Below are 9,198 nucleotides of genomic sequence, written 5' to 3'. Positions count from 1 at the left end.
AGCCTGTCCCTGCTTGTACAGAGGTAGGACAGAGGGAAGAGGAATGCTGTCTGTGCAGTTCTGGGAAGACTGTATGCATCCTTGTGGGTCTCTCTTTCATCTGAAGAGCGTCTCTGGATGGAAGAGCATAGGGTTGGAAGAACTCCTTTTTCTTCTAATGGCCTCTCTACTTCTGATGAGGATTGATAGAACCAAGAACCTTTCTTTGAGGAATTATCACTGAATGCCCCAGTTGTACTGCCCAAATTCAAGAAGGACAATGATCTCAGTGTAGACCAGCTTGCCAGCTCACACAAAGATGTATTCATTGTCTGCGATTCATCCCCCAAGCGCTGTTGTAAATACGTGCATAAACTCAAAGACAAGCCATATGTGAAGAGCCCTGACCTTATTCTTATAAGAAGGCATTAAGATGAGCACTTAGTAAAACAGTAAATGTGCTGTACTCAGACAGATCCACATCTCGATTTACGTCCCAAACGCAAAGCGAATGCTCTGACAATGGGACATTACTGTAAATGTCACACTGTTTGATAAAGTGTAAGAAGAGTTGGGTCTTTGTATGTTGAATCATGCCTAAATGCACTGCATTAAATCAGCCATGCACATTCCGTAAACCAAAAAATACTTATTGTTTTGTGAAATATCTTCTTGACTGCATGCAATCTTTGTTCTGTATACAAACTTAAATTATGTCTAATCTGTATGGTGATATACTCTCGCCTACAGTAAGTGTTGCACTGTTCACTTGAGATGTCGCCAAACTAATATCACCATGTGTGAAACTGATGCTCATGGTGACATACATCAAGCCAAGCCAAGTTTCAACTTTCACATTCTTAGGGTGAGTTTGTTTTCATAACAGGACAGACACCGGCTCTGCTATTTGTGGAATGTTATGTTTCCTAGCATTGTTCCTCAAGGCCACGTTCGCTCCTGCTGCACCATGGGATAGGTCGGGAGGGCTAGGGTTATGCCGCTAATGTCTGAAGAATTTTGAGGCACACATTGTTTTGGTACAGCAGTGTTCACTACAGATGGGGATTGGACGTACAGAAAACACAGAATCTCGTTAAAAACACACACTTTAAAACATGCTCATATACAGTGTAAATTCAGGAAGTCCATGCTCTGCCTTGTCTGACACAAACAGTAACACAGCCATGTCCCATTGTGAAAGAGCTTAGGCTGATTGACCTGGCTCTGAGGCCAGCAGATTATGGGCTTAAAGGGAGCAAAAGGACTGATCCAGCATGAAGAGCATTGTTCTCACGTTATAGGCGTGAGTCAGGCCTCTTGACACAACAGGCCAGCTCCCACACCTCATCTGAGCATGGCGACATACTGGTCACTGACTAACTCGGCACTGAACAGCATGGAATCATACTGTGACAGTTGTAAAATTGTCAGACAGAAATGGATTAAACAAAAAGCAACTTTTCGAAATGTTCCACTGGATCTTGGATTGTAAACGACTGAACATGGCCCCTCAGGAAACAGAATGTGCGTGTCTCTAACCAGCAGATTATACATGGTAGTGAAGTGACATCTGCAGGTGACGTGAACGTACTACAGGTCCCAAGCCTTCACAAATGGTATCAATACAATTTGAATATGGTTCTCTAAGGCAGAGTCATAAGTCTTGCCAGATAAACAATAATGGGGGTGAGCACAGTCGTGATTCCTGAAGGTCGGGGGAGGATATGGATCTATTTACATAATGGCCTCATATGTATTTATTTTCCAAATGTACCTCATTCACTCAGCTACAACTGGGCTATCTTTCATCTTTTAGCTGGTCGTCTATGAGGCTCGAGTTCTGGCACTAGAAATAAACAGATTTTAACCTTGAATGTATACCCTCAGGCAACACAGAGAAGGAGGAACAGGAGTAAAGAGTCTGAGTACAGAAAGAAAAAGAGGGCAAGCAGAGAGAGAGAGAGAGAGAGAGAGAGAGAGAGAGAGAGAGAGAGAGAGAGAGAGAGAGAGAGAGAGAGAGATCTGAAGTCAAGCATAAGTGTAGCTCTCCCATACATTTACCCTTCTAGACTGACTTCAAACTGCAACATGTCTGATTACACAATGCAGTTGTGCCGTTTAACATCCAAGGTGACGACTGGCTTTCACAGGCTCTCCTTAAACTGAGCATTCAAACAAAAGCAGCTGTAATTTTCTTTGCAGACTGGGTGAACGCCTGCGTAATTGCTTCATTACCACTGGAGCCTCTAACATGACTCATATAATAGAACTACATTTGACCGTCAACTCATGAAATGTGTTCATGCATGGGTGCTAGAGAAGGTGAAAGAGAAACAGAGCGAGACAGAGAGAGAAACAACAGAAAATAATAGAGCAAGAGCACGAGAAAGAGAGACATACAGCGAGAGAGACAGAGACAGAGACAGAGAGAGAGAGAGAGAGAGAGAGAGAGAGAGAGAGAGAGAGAGAGAGAGAGAGTAAGACAGGAGACAGACAAATATTATCTCCGGTTTAGTAGTGCTGATGCCTGAGGACGGATTCACTGATTATCCATCCATGTTTCTGGCAATGAGGGCTAGTTGGGTTTAGTCAGCTAGCCCAACCATGATATAACACACCCAATATTGTGCTCATTAGGAACCTAGACTCGTGGCGCTGTGTGGTACTCAAGCACACATGCAAAGAAATTAATGCACACAATATGCATAACCGAGAGAGAGAGAGAGAGAGAGAGAGAGAGAGAGAGAGAGAGAGAGAGAGAGAGAGAGACAGAGAGACAGAGAGACAGAGAGACAGAGAGACAGAGAGAGGGCAACAGAATGCAGGGTACTGGGCAGTCAAAAGCTCTAGTGTGTCCATGACCTCGCTGATCAAAGCCCTGAATAGCGAGCGTGAAATGCAGGCACCTGACCAAGCAGTTCTGCTGGAGCCCAGCTGGGTTCGGGTCACTCATCGACGTCCCCCTACCCCGGGCTATGACCACTGGTGCTTCAGTTAGCTCCAGACTAGACCACTGGAGCCTCAGATAGAAAATACTGTTATTGCTGCTGAGGCTTCCATTACAGCCTTGAAGCCTCCTTGTACACACATCACACAACGGCGCAGTCTTTTTTGTCGGTCTCCACCTCTCTCATCTCTCATCCCTCCAGACATCATAGCTCTACCCACTCTGTGGATAACATAGATCCATGGGGATGTATCTGGAAGTCACGACATAGGCTAATCATGTATACAGTACGCTCTCTCAATACCTGTACTGGGAAGGTCGTTTTTTCTCATCTCTATACTATCTTTGTACTTACCTTATCCTAACACTGTCTATGTGTACACTATACTATTCATGATAGCAGAAGCCGTGATAAAAGTTGCCTGCTATTTCATTCCTCATAAATAAAAAGGAGGCATTTTGAGATGCCACCAAACAGACATCTTGCCTTTGAAGACCCGGGCTTTGTGGAATCCATGTGCTTCTGTTTGGATTCCCTCATCCCTGTCTCTGTAAAGGGGCTGGCAGACACGTTCTGTCTGGCTCAGCATCTGACAGCCTCAAAAATCTCACGCAGTCTGTCTGTCTGTCAGTCTGTCTGTCTGTCTGTCACAACAGAGTCCCTCAGTTTTCCATAGGTATGGCAGCACAGCATCTGAGACTTCCCACCAGATTATTTCATTGTGCAATGGTTAACAGAGGGTATGTGAAATATGCAACCTATATTTGACTTTGTTGTAGTCTTCAACAACAAAAACTTTTGAATAGCTAATAGATATGAAACATTCAACCATCCACAGATACCACACCTGCTCAAGTTTCCATCTGCTCAAGCCCCCCCCCCCCGCAAAAAAAACAACCTGAAGTCAAATCAGTAGATAGGATTATCCTTCCTCTCAAGCTACTTCCTGGTACAGTCCTTTACAATGAGCTGATTTAGCAAGTAGGCCAAGTATATGCTGCTATAAGCTGCTGACATAAACGTTTCTGTATTCCCAGACCTGGAGGTAAGAGCCACCCCTGCCCAGCTGTCTCTGGCTCCATACTCAGTGAAACCCACAGGAGACGCCAACGCGCCGGGCAGCTATTAGGCCCTCACACCTGCCTCAGAGCACCACAAGCGGCCTCAAATTACCCTGATATGAAACTGCTCGTTATCATTCAACCCCTTTTTTAAACTGTTTGGATCCAGTGGTAGACTTCTCCGTTGTGGACAGAATGAGTCACATCCCTGCTCTTAGAAACATTTCGAGTTTCTGGCTAATGAATACTTAACAATGCATCCTTCCTCTGTTGGACATATACAGTGTGGTGCTGCAGCTGACTTCATACAGCTGGGGTGAGTGGTCGGTGGTGATATCATTCGAGATTCGTGTCCACCCATTGCATGAGTCATCCTATCCAATAATAGCTAATGTAACCCCCCCTCCTTCCACACACACACACACACACACACACACACACACACGTGCACACACACACACACATGTGCACACACGGTCAGTCACCAGCTCTGGTGCTGACAGCTCAGTTCATGCAGAGTGGATGCCTCCCAGGCAGGTGATGTGAAGGCAGAGTCCATGGTTCTGCTTCCTATGTGGTCTGAAGCCTGTCTACGTGACTACTTTGCTCTCCCAAACCTCCCGTCAGCACAGGCCCAGCCTCGGCCAAGTCAATCCCAAGTACAGCACGACCGCGTCATCATGACATGTCACTGTGACAACAGGGACCTCAACACTGCCTGTACGGCAAATTGCATTTCCAGTTGAGACTTCTACTTTCCTCTTTTCCTAAAATGTTTCTTGTCTTCACACAGTGCCCTGCTGCTGACTCAGGTGTGGAAGCTCCTGACTATCACCCTGACAGCACGACGGCACGCATACAGCTAACAGGAAACTCAGAGACCACAGTCCTGGCGCTGTAACAACACACCGCAAACAACAACAACTGCTAGCTAACAGTCCCAAATTATTATGCTCAACAGCACGCATTCCCTACGGCACTCTATCCCCATGTGGCAGAAGAAAAAAAAATCTTCTGCTCCCTTCTCACTCACAGTAATAAATGATGAGGTTCTCATATGTGCCTTTGTTGGTAAATGAAGGCTGTGTCTAACATTAACAGGGTATGGATGATATAACTCCCCGATATCTAGGTTCAGAGGCAGGGCCTGTGTCTTTCCTACCCTCTACTGTGTGCTTGTCCACTTAGCCTTTAATTACAGTTGGAAGTTAAGCTAATCTGGCTTCAGGAGATGATCCATGGTAAACATTGCCTTGCCCTTTGTTGACTGGGAAGCAGCACTTCATTCGAGAGAAGAATGAGCTGTCTGGCATACAAGGGTGTCTTCCTGATGAAATGTCACAGCTGGGTTAGGGTTCATTAGGGTTAGAGTAAATGACATTGTTGGCGTACAAATGCACTGCTGACTAGTCACTGTGGACAGTGTCTTAGAATGAAGCCATAGAAAGTCTGAATCAACATCTATGAGACCGACACTCGCAAAGCTAGCTGGATGATGTGGGTTCTGTGGATATGGTGAAACAGAGGTGTGTGTGTATGGGTGTGTGTGTGTACGGGTGCGTGTGTAAGGGGACGGGGGAGGTATGGGATCTACTCAGTAATAGCATTAGCGGGAATCACTCCACTCCCACTCTGAATTGAGTCGAGGAGTTATGGCTTAATCCAGCCCTGATTAGTTAGTCAGATCAAACAAGCTCTCCCTATATCTGTGGGTGTTGTTACTGTGCAGACCACGTGTTACCTGATAAACCACAACCACATATACACACAACTTTTGGATACCATATAATGTTGTTGTTTTTCCTGATAGTGGCCTAGTAGCCTAACATGTAACAGAATGTATGAGGAACAGTTCAAACATACATTATCCGCAAACAGGATTCTCAACACAGAACCGATGTAGACCCAATATGTCCGAACTAACCATTACAGATGATTAATATCCACAACTAGGTCAACATGAGTTCTACAAGCCTACAGAATGTTTTATACTTTTAGTAGGAACTCTTATATTTCTCCATATTTCTTTTTGTACAGAGCCCAAGTACACCACCAGAGCAGCCCCACCGACTGTCTGACAATAGCCACAGAGCAGGTTACCTTTGAGGTCACTTGTCCTTACCTGTAGGTGGGGCTTTCACAGTGGGGCACAGAAACGCCTGGAAACTGGACACACAAAGCTCACTGACGCTTCCCATAGCTCCACTTTCAGAGGATCTGTGTGTGTGTGTGGGATTTAGAATATGTGTGTGTGTGGGATTGTGTGTGTGTCCTCTGTCTGTGGTTCAGGATAGGTGTAGAGAGGCGGTCCAGGCTCCCTGTGTGCGTGTGGGTGTGTGTGTGTGTGTGTGAGCTGCTCCACTCCTTGTACAGTATGTCTCAGCCTGCCCGTCCATCCATAGAAGAATTCCTCATCTGGACCTGGTGTGTGTCACACTGTTAAAGTAGTCCGCTCCTCTCTCCCCTTCTCTCCCCTTCTCTCTCCTCTCTTTCTCTCTCTCTCTCTCTCTCTCTCTCTCTCTCTCTCTCTCTCTCTCTCTCTCTCAGATCTTAGTCTTCTTCTTCACTGTATGGAAGTCCCTACTGCTTTCTCCTTCCCCTTTTTGCGCTCTCTCTCGACTTCTCCTCTCACTCTGTTAGTGCTTCCCTCTTTTTCGTTGATATCCTCCACCCCTCCCTTCTCTCTCTCTCGCTCTCTCTCGCTCTCTTGTTACTTTGCACAGTAACTCTGCAAGATATTCTTAGACCTAACAGATTGCCATTTTCCCTTTTCTCAGGCTGTGTCCATGAGAACAGATTAGCACACCTTAGAGGCAAATTAGTCTTCAATTTGCCTCCTCATTCAACAAACACGCACACACACACACACACACACACTCTCACAGAGGCACACATGCAATATCATGATTGTTAGCAGTGCAACCGAGCGTCTAAACTGCATACTGTCTTTAACGTTGTTTTGAATGTATTCATGCACACAAAAGCTATTAAAAACAGTACAAATTAAAATGATAATATCAGAAAACAAGATGAGTGAAGTGCTTAAGTATTCATTTGTGGGCATTTGCAGTGAGAAACAAACGCAACAACATGACACATTGTTCAATAGCAGTGTGAGTTCTGTCCGCCCTCTCTTCATCTTCTAGTTTATCGTCTGAAGCCTTGTGAATGTACAAATCAAGATTTCATTGTTGCTTGGCAACAAGTTACAGAAATGAGTTATTCCCGAATGGGAGTCAATGAAGCATTTGTTTTGATTATGTTATTCTCTTTCACCCTTACAGTTATTCACAAATCAATATTTGGATTTCCTTTTCATTCCCCCCCCCCCAGAAATGAAATTCAAAGCATCTCAAACACCATGAGAATGGACTCCATTCACCTGTCACCGTGGACCTGTCCAGCCGTCAGTCACACGGCCTGCCGAGATTGCTCATTAACAATAACATCTATCTCTCTGTGTCATTCTGCACCGGTCTCTTCTCGTCGGCTTATGAGACAGAGCCCTCAGAGCAGTGAGAGCTCCGTGACTCTGACTGAGCAAAGCGACAATTAGTGAGGAGGACCAGGGGGCACAGCTGGGACAGAGAGGGTGGGGAGGAGGGGTGTGTGGTGGCAGCTCCATGCCCAGAGCTCCAACCCCGGCCCCCGTGCCAAGAGAGGTGAGCCGGGGACAGATGAGACACGAGCTGAAGGGTCAGACCGTTATCTAAGACCCCCCTCGGTCAGCTGCAGCTGCATGTCGTCCGGAGGAACAAGACTGTCACAGGACAAACTGTGACACCCAGCATGGGCTAGTCAGCACAAATGTGGCTTCTGCTTTGCTTTGGTTTCCTTTTCGAAAAAAGACAAGAAATTGCCTCCTCAGCTGTGTTCTGTGGTGGCTCTTTGCAGAAGAAGAAGCTTTTCTGACAGAAACTTCCTGCCGCCACCTGCAAGGGAGCATGGGACGGAAAACTGGTGGGCGGAGGGCTTGGATGCTAAAAACATAGGTTGTCGGCTCTGTGTGTGAGTTAGACATCTAGTAATGGGCATGCGTCACTCTCTCCAAAGTATATATGTGTCCTAATGAAGCTAATGAAGCCAAATTGCTTCGGTTAATGATGATGGATACAACCTCCTCAAGTCTTGAAATAGACCCGCATGAGTGATTGTAGTAAGCAATGCCCATACCACTATTAGACTCGAGTACTCACACACCCCATTTCAACCCACAGCAGCCATTTATACCCACCAGTCACAATGATTAATTGAGGAAAGGGAAGCATAAAGCTGGTGCATTGTTTGAGCTAATTCTTACACTGCTGCTGATCTCTTCTACATTCATACTGCAGACAGAACACTGGTACATATACAGTACACAAACATACTATAACAGTCCGCTCATCCACATACGTACACACACACACGCAAACAGACACATGCTTAAGTATGCACTATTTTGAAGGTTTCAGAGAGGAACAGAACTGTGATTCTCGGAAGCATGGCCTTGAAGCCAGATCGAAAACAGCTGAGTGATACAGATCTTCTAGCATCGTGCATCGAATGTCATACCACACAACTCTCTCTGACTGAGCTGTCCCAAACAATCAGCATCTTTTGTTATCAGGCCTATAAGTCATTATCTTGACTGATGAAGTGTTCTACAAAGTTACCTTTCTTGCTTCTGCTGTACTGAAAGTCATTCCTGTTCATTGTGATACAACTCTGCCACCCAGTGGATGTTAAAGGTAAGAAGTCATCTTGAAATTATTAAACTCTGTAGTGCTGACACATGTTGAGAATCTGTGTTACTTCCTCAATTAGTGTCCCTCAATGTGCAGATAAATCTTTGGATGACACAAAAACAAGCCTTGAAAGATCCATAGTTATTACATTTCAATACAGCAAACTGGAAAACGTGTTCCAGGCTAGTCTGAAATCAAACACACAACTGAATGGAGAGCGATGCTATCTGGATGCCTGGATACCTCAGCCAGCTAGAGATCCGTGTTAGCTGCACAGAACAGTGTTGGCGGAACACCCACACAGGCACAGCGGCCTGCTGTAGCACCCCTTCCATCCTGACGAACAACCACCAACACCAAGCAGGGGAGGGAAGCTGGATGATAGGGGGCAGTGATGTTCAGACCGAATGCTTACAGTGGGTACTGACGCATCCAGTTTCATACGGACGCACCCATGCGATCCTTTCACATCCGCTCAGAAGA

The sequence above is a fragment of the Hypomesus nipponensis genome, chromosome 17 (genome assembly GCF_054491055.1).
Source record: "Hypomesus nipponensis isolate SF chromosome 17, ASM5449105v1, whole genome shotgun sequence".
NCBI lineage: Eukaryota > Metazoa > Chordata > Actinopteri > Osmeriformes > Osmeridae > Hypomesus > Hypomesus nipponensis.
The sequence above is the reverse complement of the archived record's forward strand: the minus strand, read 5'-3'. Positions refer to the sequence as shown.